This window comes from Carassius auratus, linkage group LG28B (assembly GCF_003368295.1).
Source record: "Carassius auratus strain Wakin linkage group LG28B, ASM336829v1, whole genome shotgun sequence".
Lineage (NCBI taxonomy): Eukaryota > Metazoa > Chordata > Actinopteri > Cypriniformes > Cyprinidae > Carassius > Carassius auratus.
Window position 1 is genome coordinate 8,056,771 of NC_039293.1, and position 21,684 is coordinate 8,078,454.

The window sequence follows — 21,684 nt, forward strand, 5'->3', positions numbered from 1 at the left end:
TGATTCACTTGAAGATTCACACTAGATTCAGTTCAACACAGAGTTTACTGAAGTGTTTCTCTCACCTCTGAAGATGGTGTCCAGTCTGAACTGAGATGAATGAAAGAGCATCATTAATAGTGTTGATGAAAGATTAAATATGAGAATAGAGAAAAACATTTACTCCAGAAGCATCGCAGCGGATCTCGTGACGGAGTTGATTCACACAGTGAGACGTGACGAGACGATCAGAAGAGACAGAAACCACAGGAGCAATCAGTTTCTGAGGATCTGATGGATCTGCTATCAGACGATCATCCTGAACAAATCAAACACATCAGATCATGAGTGTGTGTGTGTGTGTGTGTGTGTGTGTGTGTGTGTGAGAGAGAGAAAGAGAGAGTGTGTGTGTGTGTGTGTGAGAGAGAGAGAGAGAGAGAGTGTGTGTGTGTGTGTGTGAGTGTGTGTGTGAGAGAGAGAGAGAGACTTGACTTTATAATCTCTTTATTTATCAACAGTATTAGACAAAACATCAAGACTTAATCAGAAACCAGCAGTTAAAAAAAGAGGGTAAGAATAGAAAAAAAGAAAACAAAAAAGGAAAACAAAAACAAAAGAATTTTAAAAATATGCACACCTCTTAAGAAAAAGGTTTAAAAAAAATAAAATCACCCATCACTTTAAACATTAGTTTGTAAACAGCCATCAGGGTCAATTTCACAGACACACTGATTTATGCACCATTTGAGACTAAAAGTTTCCATATCATCGACAAGCTTGTAATAGGCATACTCAGTATTGATACGAGATTTCAGTAATCCCCTAAAAATAGAGATAACATCAGTTGATCCTGTGCCAAGTAGTTTCCTTTTGCGCGATACCCATATTGCCATTTTTGCCTGGCCAAACAAAAAATTGGTTAAAACGTGAACTGGCTTGTTGCTCCTTTTGTACTTGGGACAATAGATAAAACATACAGGCGTAAAAACTTCCCCCAAAGACTGACAGTAATCTTCTAATAGATAAAACAGCGGTTGGAGTCTCGAACAATTAAGAAACAAGTGAAAAATTGTTTCTTGCAGCCCACAAAAAGAACACTCTTCCCCTACTAGTGGATCTAGGTGTGCTCTGTGTCTGTTTGTAGCTATTATACCATGCACTATCCTCCATTGAAGGTCTCCAGACCTTTTCTCAATAGGGGGTTTGTACAGGGTCCTCCAGCAGCCTTTAGGGGAGACGCCCAATCCAAAAAACTCTTGCCACTTAGACTCCTTCACGTTTTCAAGAGCGTGAAAATGTGTCACCTTGACACACAACCCATAAAGAGCCTTCTTTCCTGCGTCACCAAAACAGCTCAGTTCAGGGGTTTTAAAAGACAGCAATTTGCCCTCCGTTTCCTGCCATTCTCCAGTATCAAACGAGAGAGTCATCTCTGGGAAAGGAGGACGGTCCACATCAGGTGTTTCCAAGGAGAGTCTAAAATCCAACGGTAAAGACTCACGGATTTGAGTTAACAGTTTCCCTGCCACTCTAACTGACCTCATGCCCAGTTTTAGTGCTAAGGTTTCCGCAGATATCCATCCTCTCTCAGTGATCAAATGTCCAACTTTAGTGATCTTAGCAGACCACAAGACTTTGATGAGGGATTCTGACCTAAGGATATCTAGGTCCATAGTAGAGTTAAAAAGCAGTGGTTCTTCCCTTAGCCAAGGTCTCTGTGTGCTATTAAAATCTCTTGAAATCTTGAAGGGCGACCACGCTCTTAAGCATGTCCTGTAGAAAGGTGTTATTCCAGTCAGATTCAACTTGTTGGTGTCCATGAGAAATAGGTGACGGTCTAATCCCATGTTACCAGCTCTCCTCAGAAGGGCACAGGCTACTTCAGTCCAGGATACATCCTCCCCATATAAAAGTCTCTGAACAGTCTGAAGTCTGAAGGCTTTAATTCTGGAATTAATGTCAACAAGTCCTTGTCCTCCTTCCCGAATAGGCAGGTAGAGTACAGGTGCCTTCAGCCAGTGCTGTCCCGACCAGAAAAAGTCTACCAGCTTCTGTTGAATTTCCCTCACCAGATCTTCAGGAGGCTCTACGATCATCATTTTGTGCCAGAGAGATGAGGCCACCAGATTGTTGCAGATTAGGACTCTCCCCCTGTAGGACAGCTGGGGTAGCAACCACTTCCAGTGAGACAACCTCGCACACACTTTCTCCACTAGCCCCACCCAGTTCTGTCTCCTATAGTCTCCTGTGCCTAAAAACACCCCTAGGTATTTAAAACCCGTTTTACCCCACTGCAAACCACCTGGAAGTAAAGGACCTTGACCAAGCTGACCACACCATAGAGCACTGCTTTTCCCCCAATTTACCTTGGCTGAGGAGGCTTTGCCATAACACAGCAAAGCCTCTTCTAGGAGAAGGACATCATTTTGATTTCTGATTAAAACAGTTACATCATCAGCATATGCTGAAAGCTTAATAGGTTTTTGAACCGCTAGTTCATTAACCCTTAAACCTGTTAACTTCCTTCTAAACTTGCACAGCAGAGGCTCTATGACTATGCTGTAAAGTTGACCAGACAGGGGGCAACCCTGTCTAATACCTCTGTTAACTTTGACAGGGACACTGAGGCCACCAGCAATTTTTATCATGCATGTAGCGTCATTGTACAGCAGTCTAATCATAGAAATAAACTTGTCTCCAAAACCAAAAGCCTTAAAGGTTTCAAAAAGAAAAACATGATCAACACGATCAAAGGCCTTTTCTTGATCTAATGATAAAAAACCAAGGTTAGTGTTGTTATTAAAAGCAAAATCAAAAATGTCCCGTACTAAATGTAGATTATCTAAAATACATCTCTCTTTTACACAGTAAGACTGGTCTTTGTGAATGATTGCGTGCATTACATTGTTTAGTCTGTTCGCCAAACATTTTGACAGAACTTTGTATTCAAAACATAAAATTGCGATGGGCCTCCAATTTTTTAAGAGGGTTAGATCCCCTTTTTTGGGTAACAGTGTTAAAACAGCCCGCTGACAACTTAAAGGAAGAGACTTTTCACCAATACATTTCTTGAGTACCTCAAAGTAGTCAGGTCCTATTAAAGACCAAAACTTTTTATAAAATTCGGCAGATAAGCCATCCAGCCCTGGTACCTTCCCTGAAGAAAGACCCTTTACAGCAGCAGTGACTTCCTCAAATGTTAAATCAGTTTCCAAGAGTTGTTTTTGTTCTGAAGTTAGAACAGGGAGGTCCTGTAACAGTTCATCCTTAGATTGTTCATCTGTGGCTTCAGCAGCAAAAAGATCAGAATAAAAGTCAACAGCAAGTCTGCGCATTGCAACAGGATCTGAAGTTTCTTGTCCATCATTGTCTTTTAAACAGTACATTTGTTTCTCCTGTCCTGCTTTACGCTCCAAGTTGAAAAAGAAGGAGGTTGGGCCATCCATGTCCTTTATGTTCAGAAAACGGCTCCTAACAAGCGCCCCTTTAACTTTTTCATTTAAGATGGAGCTGAGCTGATTCTTTTTTCAGTCCAAAGTTCATGCAATTGTTCTGCATCATTTACAAACATACTTTTTTCAATGTCAAGAATTTCCTTTTCCAGCAGTTCTACTGTATTTTTTAAAACCAGGGAGGAAAAGCCTTTGTACTGTTGGCAATAAGTCTTTATGTGCACTTTACCGATTTCCCACCATTGAATAATACTTTCATAAAGGCACTTCTCACTTTTCCAAGTTTCCCAAAAAGATTTAAAATTTTCACAAAAACATTTATCCTCCAACAGTTTATTATTAAAATGCCAGTAGTAACTCGTATGGGTTCTATTCACCAATAAACAATCAACAGTGACAAATTTGTGATCAGAAAAAGACGCAGGAAAAATAGCTGCATTGAATACTCTATTTCTCATGTTTTGTGATGTATAAAACCTATCCAAACGTGCTCCAAAAATCCTATCATTGCTAATTTTGACCCAAGTGTACTGCTTTATTAAAGGATTATTCTCTCTCCATACGTCTGTCAGGTTAAAACTTTTTGTGACTCTAGTCAGACAAGAAGATGACTGCATATGAGGCTCATCGCCATTTCTATCTTGTGTGAAATCTAGAGTGCAATTCCAGTCTCCTCCTAATATGATAAAATCACCAGTTTGCTGCAATTTTAAAAACTGCTCTAGTTTCGCAAAGAGCTGTAATCTGTCTGCTCCAGTATTAGGGGCATAGATATTGATAAACAAAAAAGAGAAATGATTAATTTCAGCTCTGACAGCCATCAGCCTCCCAGGTTCTAGTTCATTTTTCATCAGAACTTTAACATTTACATTAGGAGAGAAGAGTACAGCCACACCGGCACTAATATTAGTTCCATGACTAAGCACTCTCTCTCCTTTCCACCATAATCCCCAATCAGCTTCGTTATCAAAATTACTGTGGGTCTCTTGTAAAAAGACAACACTCGGGTTCTTTATTCTTATGAAGTCTAACAATAAACCTCTTTTTTTTCCATCCCTTAATCCATTTATGTTTAAGGACCCCACCCTCAAAACTTCCATAAGAGGTAGAAAGAAAAAGGGAAAACAATAAAGAAAGAAAAAAGAAAACTTATCCATCTTAATTATTTGGTCTTTCCCCTTGCTTTAACTGATTTCCTTCCAGATCTGATAACAGTTAGATGCTTTTTGAGGCGAAAACGCTTTTGTTGTGAAAGCTCATCATAAGTACTCAGTCTTCTAGCCATCATAACAGAGGAGACAAACTTTTCCACATCTGGAAAATAATCGCAAACCTCAACACCAGCTCTACCTTTAGTTTTGTCAAGAAATGAGTTTATTTGCTCTAGAGTGTACAAATCATCAACCACTTTTGAAACATCAGACCATTGCTCATCATCTCTTGAACCATCATCAGTGCACTGTGAAAACACTTCCATCTCAGCCATGTTCTCCTCTGAGACACCTGCCTGCCCTGTAACATCCTCACACACATCTTCAACATCACTTTGAGCATCATTCTGTTCATTATCTTCACACTCACTCACATCCTTATGTATCACAGTAGGCCTACTACATTCAGCTTCCCCAACAATGCCAGGAATACCAGTAGTTTCACTCACCTCCTGCTGCTCATTCACCTCATCTGTAGCTCTTTCAGCCTGCTGCTCTGGCTTCTGTGCGTCTGTATTACTCGTATCGTCGCGGGATGTAGATGCGCGTGGTTCCTCCTTATTATGCGGGCATGTGAGGCGTTTGTGGCCCACGTCACCGCATTCATAACAACGCATACTATCGGTACTGGCATAAACCATAAACGAACTCGCTTCATAAGGGACGCGGAAAGAGACATCTAAAGTCCGCTCAGGGGAGTTTAGAAACATAAAGACCTGCCGCCTAAAGGAAAGGACGTGCTTTAGCGCGGCATTTTTACATCGCAGAGGAACCGCTTTAACAGGACTTGCGATCTTGCCGAACCTCTGTAATTCTTTTAGAATGGCATCATTGCATATAAACGGTGGGATATTCGAGATAGTGACTTTAGTTGCTGGTGCGGAAAGCGGGGTTACCGGAACATAAGTTTCTTTCACCCACAAGCCACTCACAGTCAAAACATTGACCAGTGCCTCTGATTTTAAAAATACGACTACGGCTTTATTCATCCTTGAGGCCGAAACGATGTTCTCAAAACCAATCTTTTCACCAAAGACTAGGAGCATGTCTTCTACAGACACCGCGGGGTCCGGTACACACCTGCACCCATTACGGAGTGAGAGGGTAGCAGGTGTTAGGACATTAGTGCTCGCCATACTGGCGGCGTTAAGCCGCGCGTACGCGACAAAACACTCGTCCTTATCCAGAAATTATTACCAAGGGGAAAGACAAAATAATTAGGTGGATAAAGTAAAGAAAAAGCAAAAGGGGAAAACAAACAATGCTCTCCGCAAAACGCGGCGCGCTCAGCTCCGTCTCACACTCTCAGAACGGAAACCGGAAACGGAAACCAGAGAGAGAGAGAGAGAGAGAGAGAGAGAGAGAGAGAGAGAGAGTGTGTGTGTGTGTGTGTGTGAGAGAGAGAGAGAGAGAGAGAGAGAGAGAGTGTGTGTGTGTGTGTGTGTGTGTGTGTGAGAGAGAGAGAGAGAGAGAGAGAGAGAGTGTGTGTGTGTGTGTGTGTGTGTGATAGAGAGAGAGAGAGAGAGTGTGTGTGTGTGTGTGTGTGTGTGTGTGTGTGTGAGAGAGAGAGAGAGAGAGAGAGAGAGAGAGAGAGAGAGAGAGTGTGTGTGTGTGTGTGTGTGTGAGTGTGAGAGAGAGAGAGAGAGAGAGAGAGAGAGTGTGTGTGTGTGTGTGTGTGTGAGAGAGAGAGAGAGAGAGAGAGATTGTGTGTGTGTGTGTGTGTGTGTGTGTGTGCGAGAGTGTGTGTGTGTGTGTGTGTGTGTGTGTGTCTGCGTGTGAGAGAGAGAGAGAGAGAGAGAGAGAGTGTGTGTGTGTGTGTGTGTGTGTGTGCGAGAGTGTGTGTGTGTGTGTGTGTGTGTGTGTGTGTGTGTGTAGTCTGAGTTCAGAAACTCTCTCACCTGTAGATACCAGCTCTGCTCACAGTCAGGATTATTAGTTTGATTCATTATAACAGACAGAATCACAAACACAAACCCCACTGGAGTCTGAATCTCTGCACACGTCACGTTGATGATGACGTCCATGATTCAGTGCTGGAAAGAGATTATGTTTTAAATCTAATGTTGCATTATATTATTATTGTACAAGTGTTTAACGAACATTTAAACACTATGAAATGCATGGGTATTATAAAGACGTGAAATGCAAAGAACCTTGTCTTTTATAGAATCTATCAGTTCTGAAAGCACTTTGAAAACAAACAAACAACAACAAAAATCTTTAAGTTAAAATGCAGTATTTCGGGATAAGCTAGATTTTAAGTTGTGACAGTTGACAGATTGAAGCAGCAGAGGGCGCTACTGTCACGACTGAAATAATAAAAGTCAACTGAAGTGTTGTACATGTAAGTTATAGACACAACATTTAATCTATCATCAAACAATAAATCATTCATCTGCAGGGTTTTAACTGGGCAACAATGTAATATACCTCAGAACAAACAAATAGACCAATCAGTGCTGTAACAATAACATTTAACACCATTTTAAATCACAATGAAACACTCATAATAAAGTATTATCATATTTCTCAAACCAGTGTTAAATGAAAACTCGATGCAGATCGGCACAAAGGAGATCAAAGGAGGGATGAAATATGCAATAAACCAGACAAGCCAATACAAGAACAACACTTTAAAACTGTCCCGCTCCCTGTGAAGAGTTTCTCAGTTTTTAGCGTGGGATCCTCGCTCTGCTCTGGATATGATTATGGTATAATTGTGTGTGTGTGTGTGTGTGTGTGTGTGCAACACGGTGTATTGCATCTATCCAACAGTTAAATGCGACGCGCTGTTTGAATGAATGGACAGTTCACAGTAGCCTTCTCCCTTACTAAAGGAAAATATATTTACCAATATATTTCTTAAAATATATTATGATACATTGTAATATATTATTTTCCCTTTTTATTTTCTAATATTTTATATATTTGGATACATTTAATAATATATTGATGATACATATATTATATAATATATTGCAAAATATACAAATGATTGCCGCTTTCAATATATTGCAAAAAATAAATATAAGAATATATGCCTAATATATTACATGATATTTTCCAATATACTGCAATATATTTTTGTTTCATAAGGGCTGACACTTGTTGACTAGAATAAATACCATGCATGATTTTTAGCATTTTTTTTAAACATTGTTTCGATTATAAACCTGCTAATCATATAAACGGTTTTCGGTCGAAGCATACCTCAGCAGACAGATTGTTCTTCTGGATCAACTGGAGCGCGTGTCCTCGCTACTCAGGAATCAGATGGAGAAGATGCGTTCAGGGAGGAGACAGACGGCACTGCTTCACACGTGACCTGTAGCCCAATACATCCGTTATAAAGTAGGCTATAAAAGCCTTCAATGCAGTGTTGCCAACTTAGCCACTTTGTAGCGAGATTTAGCGACTTAAAAAAATAAAAATAAAAAAAATAAAAATAAAAATAAACGACTAGCGACAAATCTAGCGACTTTTTTTGTCTCTGAGACTCCGGTGCTGCTGCACGAGCACGAGCTCTCTCCCTCTCCCAGCGCGCGCACACGCCTCTCTCTCTCTCTCTGCATGCTGTGTACAGCGAGGAGCAGCACTTTCAGTTAAAAAAAGATATCCTGTTGCTTCTAACTCTATTTTACATGGAAGTATAGCCGAAGTCACAGTACAACCATTGTCTTAATCTTTTGTGTATTTGATTTCATTAGACAATGTCGTGAATAGGATTTTAGTGCAGTTTAATGTTTGAGAGCAGAGGTATGTTCAAGTTCAAAGTGTGTGAAACGTCCTTGGTTTCCGGATTGAACGTCATGTTTCCTGGAAACGGCGTGCACCGGGTTTGAGACAGGGGGCATATATAATGTGTTCGTTGCAGCTCGGTACACGCAACAACTGAGGATATTAGAAGATAAGTTTTATTGTAAAAATATAGGATATCAACATAATGATGTAGTGGTTTTATTTTTAGCTTCATTGCAAGTGTATGACATTTGGTATAGAAATAAACAATGGTAATTAAGTGCTTTTCCTAAAAACGATTTTTACTTTCTCAAAAAAACTCATTCTGTATGATTCATAAGTGTTTTGAAAAATGGGGACATGGGTTATGTCCTCATAAGTCACCTTCTCCTTGTAATACCTGTGTCATACCCATGTCATTATACAGAGTTGTGTCCTGATATGACACAAAAACATGCGCACACACACACACACACACACACACACAATCTCTCTCTCTCTCTCTCTCTCTCTCTCTCACACACACACACACCAGTGATGAACCTGACTGTGAGCAGAGCTGGTATCTACAGGTGAGAGTGTTTCAATTTAGTGTGTTTTTTTTTTAAAATTTATTTAGATCTAGCATTGGCCCATGGAAACCTCTATGAAACACACTTGACTTGTCCAAGAAATCGCGGGACGAATATCCTTATCAAGCACATTACCGGTTCATCCAGTCTCTTCTCCTCCTGCTTGGCTCTTTGGCCTGCATTGCTCACCTCAGAGCAAGCCTGTTCTTGATAAAGCTGATGTGAAAACATGGGCAAAACCGACAAGGAAGAAGTTGGGTGACGCGATCTTTATAGGTGATATATGAAGCAAATACTTCATGGCTCCGTCTATAACGCATTGTGATTGCATGTGTAGGAAACAAACCAATGGACCACTGGCTGCTCGCTGTCCTTGCTTGATGGTCCTCGGCAAAAACAACAACAACAAAAAAAACATTCGGCCCACAGGGAAAATGCTCGATTACCAATCCTGTCTCTGGCTTTCATTGACTAGCGATTGGTTCCAGTGTAAAATGACAATATCCTAGCGATCCGGAGGCCTTTGCCATTTGCAATCTATCAATGCTACTGCCAATATAATAATAATACTATTAATAATCATATACTCTACCAAAATACTCTAGATAATATGAAATCAACCCTTGTTTTAAAATGGTAAAGGTGTACTATTGATCAGCGTTTATAACCAACTCTGAAGATCACTAGACGAGGCAGACACATTCCCGTTTACACCTGGCCTTTTAACTTTCCACCACTTCTGTCCGGGTTTGTTTTGAGCGGACAATCTGTGGCACAGTGTATGTGCACGCCTTCTGATCTGTACATCTAGTATTGTGAAATAAGCTCGCGACAGTTTTCCCCAAAGCCAGAAAAAAAGGTTTGCTGCATGGGTAAAACCTAAATAAGAACAGAATCCGAATTAGCTTTATTCGCCAGGTGCGCGCAAACACACTAGAAACTGATTATTATTATTATTATTATTATTATTATTATTATTATTATAAGAAGCGCTTGGCACATACATACATGACATGGCAACAAAACACTTTTAAATAAGACTTAAAACTAATAGGTATGAATCTGGAACAGAATATTTATGCATAGGTTTGTGCATTATTATATACAACTGTATACAAATATGTATTTACATGATAGTAGGCTAACTGAGAGAAAGCCAATCATTCAAGAGGGAGAATGAATTACAAAAATGAATTACAGAAAACAGGTAATAAGATTAAAAAAACAAAACCGATTAAAAAGAACAAATAAGAAAAAAAAAGAACGGCTATAAAACTGTATTACAAATTTTTGTACACAATTATAAAATAAAACAAACTATAATGGCATTCGCTATATATATATATATATATATATATAAAATGTGTGGCTATATATCGGCCTATAAACACGAAGCAATGCTATTAAGTGTTGTGTGCGCCGAGCGAAAGGCTTATGAAATGGCTAAAATAGTCTAACCAGGCAACAAAGGCAACAGTTTGTAATTTATTTGTAGATGTTAACAGCCATTTAGTTAGTCTATTCAGGATGCCTTTTCATTTAAATTATGTGCATACAGTAGAAAAAGTCTTAATACCTAAACTTATTTCATTTTATGAACGCTAGATTATAGTAGTGATGGTCTTTTCCAAAAGACATTTAGACACTCTTTGGTGAATTAAAAGCAAGCAGTAATGTAACTGAAATTAAAGCAACATTACAGAAACTTAATTCTATTTTAAATAAAGTAAAATTAAATAGAAGTTAGCTCAAGCGAAAACATTTAGTGTCAGTGTTGCCATCAAGTTGTTCTTAAAAAAAGCTATATTTCTAATTACTACATAAACATTAAGGGCTAATACATGGTGATTAACTTGTGATTTTTACCTCTATTTTGATATTTTTTTCTGTTCCTCTTCTTTGCGTTGCTTCCTGTCTTGTGCCCCTAAAATGTTCTTTTTTACATAAATGGCAAAACTATTTTAACTGCGTGCGTCATGAATAATTCGTTATGGTGATGTATTACAGTCATGACGCAGAAAGTGTTTAAATTAGTCCAACATGACTTTTCGTCAGTTTTATTTTATTTGAACATTAATCAGTTTGATAATCGAGAAGTACTAAAATTATGTCAATTGCTAAAAATTATTTTGCTCAATATATTGGTGTAGAAGGCTCTATGGTCACGAGACAGAGAGAGACAGAGAGAGAGAGAGAGAGAGAGAGAGAGAGAGAGAGAGAGAGAGAGAGAGAGAGAGAGAGAGAGAGAGCGCGCCCGTGTCATTTTTGCGCCCTAAGCACTGGCGGTCCTGTTTGTAAAGAAAGGTGTGAAACTGTATCCATCTCTTCGTTGCCCTCATCCGGAGAAGAAAAACGACAATTTATGACAACACTGGGCGACCTGTTGGAGTGTCTCGCGACACATATGATAGTGTGTAATTCTTACCTTTTAAGAAGGCGTGATCTTGTTAACTAATGTTCCTGCATCTGAAAGTGAAACAACAGTAAAGCACGTTGATGCAGTACTACAGCAATCATCATTGAACCCAAATGTACAATTGGCCACAAACGGGCAAAATCATGCTTTTACACCTCAGTAGTGTAGCCAGAAAAGAGACTCTGGGTGTGCCACATTTATTGTCAGATTACTGTGCAAAATATTGGTGTAGTATTTTTGTCGCACTGCTTCCGTTCAACCATACTACTAGTGGTAATTTGCAGGTCGTGTCAAAATGGAGTTAATTTTTAGATTTAATAATTTTCTTCCAAACACGATAATTTTGAACTTCTGGTACGAAACTTGGACATTACCAATCTGGCAACACTGTCTGTTGATGTTGGGCCCGGGGAGGGAGAAACATCCTCATCAGGTGTAACGTGGCCTTGTGTCCTGCTGTCCATCAAGTCGAGGTTTTTTGCTAATAAAAAAAATAAAAAAATAATAAAGGAGCTTTGCAACATAGCTATTGCTAGCTAGCAATGTGCAATCAAAAATTATCTGTTTATATCATAAACTGCTGGTGTCACAGTAAGCTGCTGTTTGCTGATTGGTTGGCAATCCAAATGTCGGCAGATATATTTTAACAAAAATTTAAATTTTTTAGCATTAATGCACCATATATTGGATTCTTATTTTTGTGCCCCTGAGAGTTTGATTTAGAATGTTCAGTGACGTCACAGAACTGCCAGATTCAAACAGCTTTCCCGCGTTAGCTGCACTGAGCCAGAGACGGACGCGCTCAGCGCTTGTCATATATCACAATTAATATGCAGTGTTTTCAACCACATAATGTTTATTTTAGGTTTCATACATTTAAATATACATAATCACTAGTAAAACAATACATTAGTTTGTAAAATACACACTGATGTCTATGGAAGCAGCAAAAACTAATCAAATGTAATTTGCAGACGTGTTTTATTCATATATCAGACACACATAGCAGAACAATAAAGTTTACTCTATTCTTCTCCCAGTTCAACAGCCAACACATTCATGTATTTCGGGAGAACCTGGGGAATTCAAGTGCTGTACGTTAAATCCGGCTGACAGGACTCTGAACTGCAGCTCTCATCTCGTTATAGATCAGGATCATTTATAAAGGTTTTTAAACGAAGAATCGGAATATCAGATAGTTGACATGGTAAGCAAGTTTGTGTATATATTTAATAAAAAATGAAAAACTAAATAAAAGGAATACCGATTCATCTGTCAGTGGCTGCGGTGTGTCACGTGACAATCATGACGCGTCGCCATGGAAACAAGGGATCAGTTAAAATATTTGTAACTTACGCTTGAAAGGGTTGATTTAATATATATATATATATATATATATATATATTCTACGTAAACAACAATAGCCCAAGTTTAGTAAATATTTTTTATGGAGACTATAAAAAATAATTCTGCATCTATTTTTAGTTGTGCCAGCTGCCACTGTGGGTGTCACATGCACACCCTGGCACACCCCTGGATACGCCACCTGACCGGCAGTGGTATTTAGTTCTTCTGTAGCCTACATCTGTCGATTCTGAGAAGCACTTTGTTGTAGAGATGTTGACAACGTGAGACTAAAAATAAACAGAGAAGCTTAAAAATCATCCAGGAAAGCAGGTCACCACACATCCACTCTGTCAATCATAAATCTGCACATAATCTTGCTCTCATTAAATCCTTTATCAGGCTTCAGTTACATGTTGCTGGAGCTTCGATATGTTTCAGTAGTATTATTAATTATTATACAGTTTTTCCTAGCCTAATAGTTTCCACACACATACTGAGGATGAAATATGAGTGAATGAATAAATGAATTGAGTTGGTATAATGACACAGTACTGTAATGTACAGCCTTTTGCGGTTTTCACAACATTAGCAAAAAATACCAAATACCATTGTATCTGAAGCACAGAATTCGAAGGGAAAGGTAAGATTTGCATGTTTGTTTCAATGAAAAATAGTGGAGGAAATGACTAACTCATTTCAAGTTTTATTTCTATAGCACATTTTAAACAGTTACAAGACTGACCAAAGTGCTTCACTAAAGAAACAGCTTCATATGAGTAGTAAGAAAACACAAACCAGACTAAAACAAAGAACCAGAATAAAATAAAACAAAAAGAAAATATAATAGGCAGGAATATAAAACCTAATAGTTTTTAAAAGAGACTTAAAAATGGTCAGACTAATAGGGCCATTCGTCTCTCCACTGGCAAGTCATTCCAGAGACGAGGACCAATCCCAGAGAAAGTGGGGCCAGTTGAAGAAAGGGAATTTGAGCTTTAGAAATGCCACAGTATAATGAGTTACAGTAATCGAGACATGACCTAATAAAAGCATGCACCCCCATCTCCAGATTCTTATCAGTGAGGAAATGTTTCATTTTTGATGAAAACTGCACCCAATCAGTGTGGAAATTTGTTTATCGAATTTGAATTAGTCATCTTAAATAACAACCGGAAGGCCATTGGGGAGATATTTAGTCTGTCAAATAAAAATGTCTGGAACCACTTTAGAAATGTGCCAAAGAGACCCACCCAAGATTTCAGTCTATTGATTAATACAGTGACAGTGAAAAAGTTAAGTGACATTCAGCCAAGTATGGTGACTCATACTCAGAATTCGTGCTCAGCATTTAACCCATCCAAAGCACGCACTCACACATGCACACCCGGAGCAGCGGGCATCATTTACCCCGCGGCACCCGGGAAGCAGTTGGGTGTTCAGTGTCTTGCTCAAGGGCACCTCAGTCGTGGTATTGCTGGCCCAAGAATTTAACCCACGACCCTAGGGTTAGGAGTCAAACTCTCTAACAACTAGGCCATGACTCCCCCACAGAATGATTAATAGTGTCGAAAGCAGCTGATGCATCTAAGAGAACGAGGACCAAAGAGTCACCAATATCAGCGGCTAAAAAGATGTCATTTAACACTCTCAAAAGAGCAGCTTCAGTATTGGGCAGCCTTAAATCCAGATTGAAAGTGCTCAAATAGACTAAATTACAGCAAGGAAAGACTGACTCTCTAAAAACTTTCTCTAAAAAGTATGCAGTTTATACAAATTTCCCTTTATGTATATTTAAATATAAATCAAAATATCCATAGGGTTATGGCTGTGATTACATTTCCCCACCTGTTAATCAATGTGCATTTTACTTTCACTTTCATATTAGCGGCAATACCAGTTGCTTGAATGGACAACAACAAACAAAGTAGGCTACAACATAAACAGAAATGTTATCAAAAAAAAAAAAGTACTAATCTGACCTTTTAAACGGTTGGTGTTCACATAATATTAAATAGATTCCTGCTTTTCATGACAGAGGACTTCCTGACTTATTGTTTTTCAATCGATGTGGTTGACCTTGGAAAACCCCAGCAGGGTGGCAAGCCTAGAGCTAACCTCAGTTTTCAATGCGCAGCTACAGAGAAAAGCTATTTGGAAGGGTGCCAAACCTCATTTGTGTGACAGGTTTCTAATCCAAACAGGTCATTAAAACCACAGAAAGGGTGGAGGCCCCGGCCCTCACTGAAATCTGATTAACCACCCAAAAAAAAAAAAAAAAAAAAAAAAAAAAAGCTCGCGCTTGTTTGCAAACTCAATGAATGAGACGAGAGCACATATTACTGTGCATCTATTTATAGTAGATACAGACGTAAGCATTACGCTACCCCACAGACTTATGGGAAATTTAGTCCCAAACTCGTACTTTGTTACAAAGTCAAAATGTGAAAGCAATTTATTCAAACTGGAATATTTACAGGAAAAGGCGAAACTGTTGAAAATTAAAAGTAGGACTTCAGTGCACTTGAAGAAAGTAGGCTGAATACCACTAAATAGATTTTTAACGCATTGAAATAAAGCATACTACTGGAAAAATATACAGAGCAGTTTTATTAGTGTATTTCTTAATTGTGCTTTGAATGCTTAAAAAAAAATACATCTTAGACTTTCGTACAGTAATCCTACATTTAAAGTGATTTTATATATATATAAAAAAAAGTTACTTATGTAATTGTTTTCCAACTGTGAAAATGACTGTACTAATGACATAATAATGTACGTGCAATATTTATAGACACCATGAACATGTACTCAAGTATGTCATTGAAAGTGAATATTAACGCATTTATAATACATTTGAAATTATGTATAAAGATATGCAGGCAATACATTATGAATACATTTTGGACATTATTAATATTCTTATGTTTTAAATACAGTACTTCACAAGTCTATGTATGATGAGCATGTTTCACAGCCTGAAAGGTGGGTTCAAGTGTAGACTACTACAAAAAGTGTTATCTAAATGATTCGCTTATAAAGCTCTGGTGAAGTCACCACAAAAACATCTTGACATCGTGAAATTCTTTATCAGACTTCAGTTATTTGATTCTTCCTGTAAGAAAGAGAACAGAACAACCGCTTGCCTTTCGGTATTGACTCATTTCTAATCATTTGAAGCACTTCGTAACTGATCAAAGCAAAGAATGTAGGCTACATATGATTATTTAGCAGCGTATAAGTGAGCGTGCTTTAAATCTGCTGATATTTTCGTGGGTCGTGAAGAGTTTCAGACCTCAAAACTAAGAAAATGTGAGCATGTGTGTAATACAGGCGCTGTCAGACATTAAACATCATCACGCCGTACAGTTGATCAATTTACAATACTTTACAATCGTAATACAAGAGCAATTAACTGTAGAATAGCCACCCAGACAGCACACATACGTTGTGCCGATGTCGAGCCGACCTACAAAATTCCATCGGGACGATATCGCTCAGGGAGCGTTTGCTAATAGGCAAGATGTCTCGGCGACGTCGGCCTCTGATCGGAAATGCTCTCCGGCCGATGCCGAGACGATACATCCCGGCCGCTCTGCGTGGACGCGGTTCACCGGCGTTTAGCTCATCGTTACGGACCACCCGCGGCTACCGCCGCTGGTTTATAATGAAACAATACACACCACTCTCAAGAACAGACGCAACTTTATTAATATTTTCATTTATTTCATATTACATGTACAAATACAATAACATTTACCAGATGCTTTGATCAAAAGTGGATAATTCGGGATTATTTGTAGTCTTTTGAACATTAACCATGATATTACTACAGCTTTTGCAGTAAAACCATAGAAAAAACAAAATCAACCATAGTTTTACTACAATCACCATGATTTTACTACAGCTTTTGCAGTAAACCCATAGTAAAAACAAAAAGAACCATTACTACAGTACTTGCATGGTTAAATGTTGTATGAGTATAGCACCTTTTGACAATACTTATTTCAAAGTAGGTTTACAGGAAATGCATGTTTCAAGGTTACAGTTTAAAAAGCCAGAGATGACTGAGACTCACTGGGAAGACCATCTAGTTCATAATAAAAAGTCATGTGTTCAGTGCTGTCAGCATCGCATGCGAACTTCATGCCAAGAACTTTTTAAAAAGAGTTACATAAACACAAAATAAAACCAGGTAAACAATACTAATTAAGCAATTAAAATGTTTTAAATTGCATGATAAAAGTTCAAAAATATTTTCTGATAAAATCTTACTAAACAAGTCTCTAGTTTTGTATTCAGTTAACATTAACATTATCTTTCAACATTTTTAAAGTGATGCTTACAAATAAAAGGGGACATGTAGGTCCACATAACTCAGAGAGTAAATATTGTTCATTTACAGATATAAGAGACGTTACAATAAAGCAGTTTGAAAATCATCAAATTTACCCTTATAGGCAAAATAAGGATAATATTTGTTTTGTGTGTCCAATGTTTTGTGTGTTCATGTACAGTTGTCGTCTGTAGTCTTTGTGAGCGTTGGTGTCATCTGAAGTCTTCAAAAGTGAGTTTGGATTCAGTCTGGAGCTGCTGTAATCTCTAGAAACCTTGGGATGGCCATCCTGAGATAGAAAGAGGAAATAAAAAGGAGAAAGTTTAGAATAGCTGCTGCTGTTCATATTATTTCAGACAAAATATTATTTATTTAATCACATATAACTGGAGTGCATGGTTATTAGATGTGTTGTGTGAATACTAAACTATGTATTTTAATTTAATTTAAACAACAACAAAAAAGTGTGTCCGAGCCCCAAATATTATTAGGAAGGCTATTTTCAAAGTAAAATACCAATAGGTTTTGCTTCCTTTAGTGGACTTTGATAAATTCTTGGTGTTAGAATTTAGTGACCTCACTACAGGCCATGCACCATAGATGCTGCTACCTCAATTTGAGCTTATTTTGCTATATATATATATATATATATATATATATATATATCTGATTTAATCACAAGTAGGTTTAATAAACGCACATCCACTTCCAATTCACCAATCAATAAACAAAAATCGACACACTGCCACTAATGCTCTCAAAAATCAGTTTATTGATTAAGTGTTTCACGTGATCCCTGTAAATGTAATATTTGTGGAACAGGCATCTCTTTAGAATGGAATATAAATTTCAGTGGGTGGAACAGCATATTTGTAATTTATACTACCGTTAAAAGTTTGGGGTCAGTACGATTTTCTTTTTACGTCTTTGAGAAAAGTCTCTTCTGCTCACCAAGGATGCCTTTATTTGATCAAAAGCAAGTAAAAAAAACTGTAATATTGTGAAATATTACAATTTAACAACAGTTTTCTACGTGAATATATTGTGAAATGTAATTTATTTCTGTGATCTAAGCTAATTTTTATTACTCCAGTCTTCAGTGTCACATGATCCTTCAGAAATCATTCTGATTTGCTGCTCAATAAACATTTTCAATTATTATCACTGTCTTATCAATTATCAAAAGTTAAAACAGACATTTCTGTTTCAAACACTGTACTGTTTTAAAACTTTATTCATCAAAGAATCCTGAAAAAATGAAGGAACACAGCGGTTTTCAACACTGATAATAGTCAGAAATGTTTATTCAGAAGCAAATCAGAATAGAAGAATGATTTCTGAAGATCATGTGACACTGAAGACAGGAGTAATGATGCTGAATACAGCTTTACCATCACAGGAATAAATGACTTCTCTAAATATATTCAAATAGAAAACTATTATTTTAAATTGTAGTGAACTGTTTTCATTTCATATATTAAACCGTGGTTGCCATAAAAGACTTTCAAAAACACAAAAAACCATACCTTCCCAAACTTATGATACAGTTGTGTATGTTCAAGATTGTACTTACTGGTCCTGCAGTTTATAGCATCTTTGAGATGTTGTCTGACAGCAGCGGTGGGCCGTCAGGGTGAGCAGGGCTCTGCTGGCCCTATAAAAAACAAAATTGTGTGAAAAAAGCTTTTAAAGACTATTTAGTTATCATTTACATTTGTGTAATGTTCACAAATTGCTTGTGATTAGTTTAGTTGAGGTGACCTGGAATATCCTACATTACAAAAAGTCTATGGCCAGCACTACCCTTTTGATGAAAGAAGTCACATCTGATTTGTTACAAGCATTAGTGACAGAATCATCAGCCAATACAAATTTTGACATTCAATGACAGCACACCCTCTGGGTCTAGAGACGTGCCCAGTGCCACCCCCAGCGTTAGACTGCCCTTTTAGTCAGGGATTTCCAAAGTATGAAAGTGAAATTAAATGAAAAAACTTACCCAAAACAGTGTAAACCGCAGCGAGAGACGGAGATTACTGCTTGCCAGTAACGGTTTTTGTGTTGACGCCCCGTTTCCATGGCAACTCTGCTCCCCGCTGGCGCAGGACTCAACGCGCACACAGCATTTACACAAACATCTAGAGTTAAAACATTACATTTATAAAGTACAGTCTCATTCAATAATCATTCAATAATTAATTTAAAAATCATTTTGTTTTCGAAGATTTGATTAAAAGCCCAGAGTTTCATCAACAAGAGCTCAATCTATATAACTTAGTTAGCCTAATTTACCTGAAAACTGCTAAAATGATAACGGACTTTTCCGAAGACACTAAACCGTTTCTATAAAATAAATTTAATTGAAACATGTCAATAACAAGCAAGAAACGTGTCAGGAACATTTGTATATAATATTTGTGTGATTTTAGCGACTAAACTTACCCAAAACAGTGTAAACTGCAGCGAGATACGGAGATTACTGCTTGCCAGTAACGGTTTTTGTGTTGATGCCCCGTTTCCATGGCAACTCTGCTCCCCGCTCGCGCAGGACTCAACGCACACACAGCATTTACACAAACAAACATCTAGAGTTAAAGCATTACATTTATAATGTACAGTCTCATTCAATAATAAATGTAAAAATCATTTTGTAGTTCAGAAGCAACAGCAACTATAGCTCACCATATTATTTCACCGGATTATTTCTGGAAGCCTGTAAAAGAGTGAAAAACACGGTGAAAAAGCAGTCAGGACTTCTCTTTAATAACCCGCTTTTACATTTTCCCTCCGAGAAACTTCTGAAAACGCATTAAGGCGTTGACATTAATGTTAAAAAAAATCGCTACCGTGACCGTTGGCTCAAAAAGTTAACGGTAACATTATTTGAAAATGAGCCAGACTCTTCAGCTGCCCATAGACTGTATAAAACACACCGTGTGCCTTACTAGTACTTTTTCAGTGTCACAGAATTAACAAAGAAGTATTTTTTGTCTAATTGAGCTGAAGTGAAATCGTAAAGTTACCTGAAAGCCACAGATGTCGCTGGGATGAGCCTCTTCTCTCTCTCTGGGTGGCTAAAAGAGACGAATACTGGGCACGCGCACACAGAGAAGCGCGGCATCGGCCCTGCGGTCGTGAACCAACTCAGGGCCGACGATTGATGAGCTGCAGAACAGAGCACTGACCAAATTATATCGGCCTCCGCCAGGCCGATGTTTTATAGATGTTTTAGGTATAGAGGCCGACGTTTCGATATTGGGCCGACGTCGGCCAGACGTACATGTGCTGACTGGGCAATTTATAGTCAATTAATAGTTTTCCGCTTCAATATTAATGTTTTATTATTATTATTATCATCACCCCTCTCTTCAAAAGCTTCGCGCTGAAATGCAGCAGAAGTCTTCGGATGGAAGATGCTCGTTTCATCGATGTGTCCAGCGGAGACTCTGGGATCGTGAAAGTGAAACTTTTATGATGAATACTGCTTGTGCACGTTACATATCATATTTTACGGTCAGAAAGCGGAAAGATTAAGGATTTTCCAGATGCAAGGATAAATAACATTGTGTCTAGCCTCCACAACAAAATGGTAGCTGAAATGTGGTATATCACCTAACATACTAAATCTAATCTTGCTAGATAAAAAGTGTTCTCTGCTGTTATATCACAAGGTGCAATCTGTCTAATTCCTATAAATAACTACTGTTTATTGACAACTGGTACATTCCGTTAAATAATTACACAGTGTTTGCTCTTGTTCTGTCCAGTTTTAGTATTATAGGTTCAATAGTCTAATTGAAAACCACATGTGTAAATAGAATATATTTAATATTATGCTTCGATTTAAATGATTATCCTGACCTAATTTAACGTAGTTTCATTAATGACAGTTTACCTACTGTTTGTAATCCTTTGATACCGTCGAGCAGAAATATGTCTTGGGGTTTTTAGATCATCAGATGTGACAGAAAAAAACATGGCAAGTGTGAAGTAAAGAAGAGTAGACACTGGAAACAGAGGATTCAGATGTGAACGGACTGAACGGTTTTGAGTGTGTGAGTGATGCCATCTTTGTTATGGATGTTGGGTTCGCAGTGTTAACGTTATAGTTTGCTTTAGCCCAATTTATTTTCAGGATCTGTGGTAAAAAACAACAACAACAAAAAAACACATGGCACATAATCATTATGTGTGTGTGTGTGGGGGGGGGGGGTGTAAATTAATACTTTTAAATTAGGTTACATAAAAATTATTTACTTGTGAACGAATTAAATTGAACGCACAATTTAGAAAAACGATGGACAGATTATATCGTGCAAATTACTTAGAAAGGAAGGAATTCTAATATTTTACCATTTAAAATGAGGGAACGAATTATAATATGATTCAAGAGGGAATGAATCAGTTTAGTAAAGAGAGGAACCGAATGATGATATTGAGCGAATGATTTAATGAAGCGAGGAAAGGAATTATTATATCATACAAACCATTAGTAAAAGAAGGAAACGAGTTATTATTGTGCACACGGTTCACTTTGTTTTCCGTCCACCATGACATGTAGCCTAACTGTTTCCAGATTACTTGAACTGTACGGATTCATTTCTAACTAAGAAACTGAATGTTAAATTAAGAAAAA

The 21,684-nt window shown here is 37.9% G+C and overlaps 1 long non-coding RNA gene across 2 annotated transcripts; it reads right to left on the bottom strand.

Annotated features, from left to right (window-relative positions):
• Positions 1–17,177: 17,177 nt before the first annotated feature.
• Positions 17,178–20,178, bottom strand: LOC113067489 (uncharacterized). Of its 2 annotated transcripts, XR_003279362.1 has the most exons (7): positions 20,072–20,178; positions 19,731–19,761; positions 19,491–19,633; positions 19,341–19,391; positions 19,048–19,186; positions 18,622–18,702; positions 17,178–17,337 (listed from the first exon to the last, which is right to left on the bottom strand). It is a non-coding gene; the product is annotated as an uncharacterized LOC113067489 (long non-coding RNA). The 2 variants fall into 2 exon arrangements; XR_003279361.1 differs by lacking the exon at positions 20,072–20,178 and having other exon boundaries at positions 19,731–20,046.
• Positions 20,179–21,684: the final 1,506 nt, after the last annotated feature.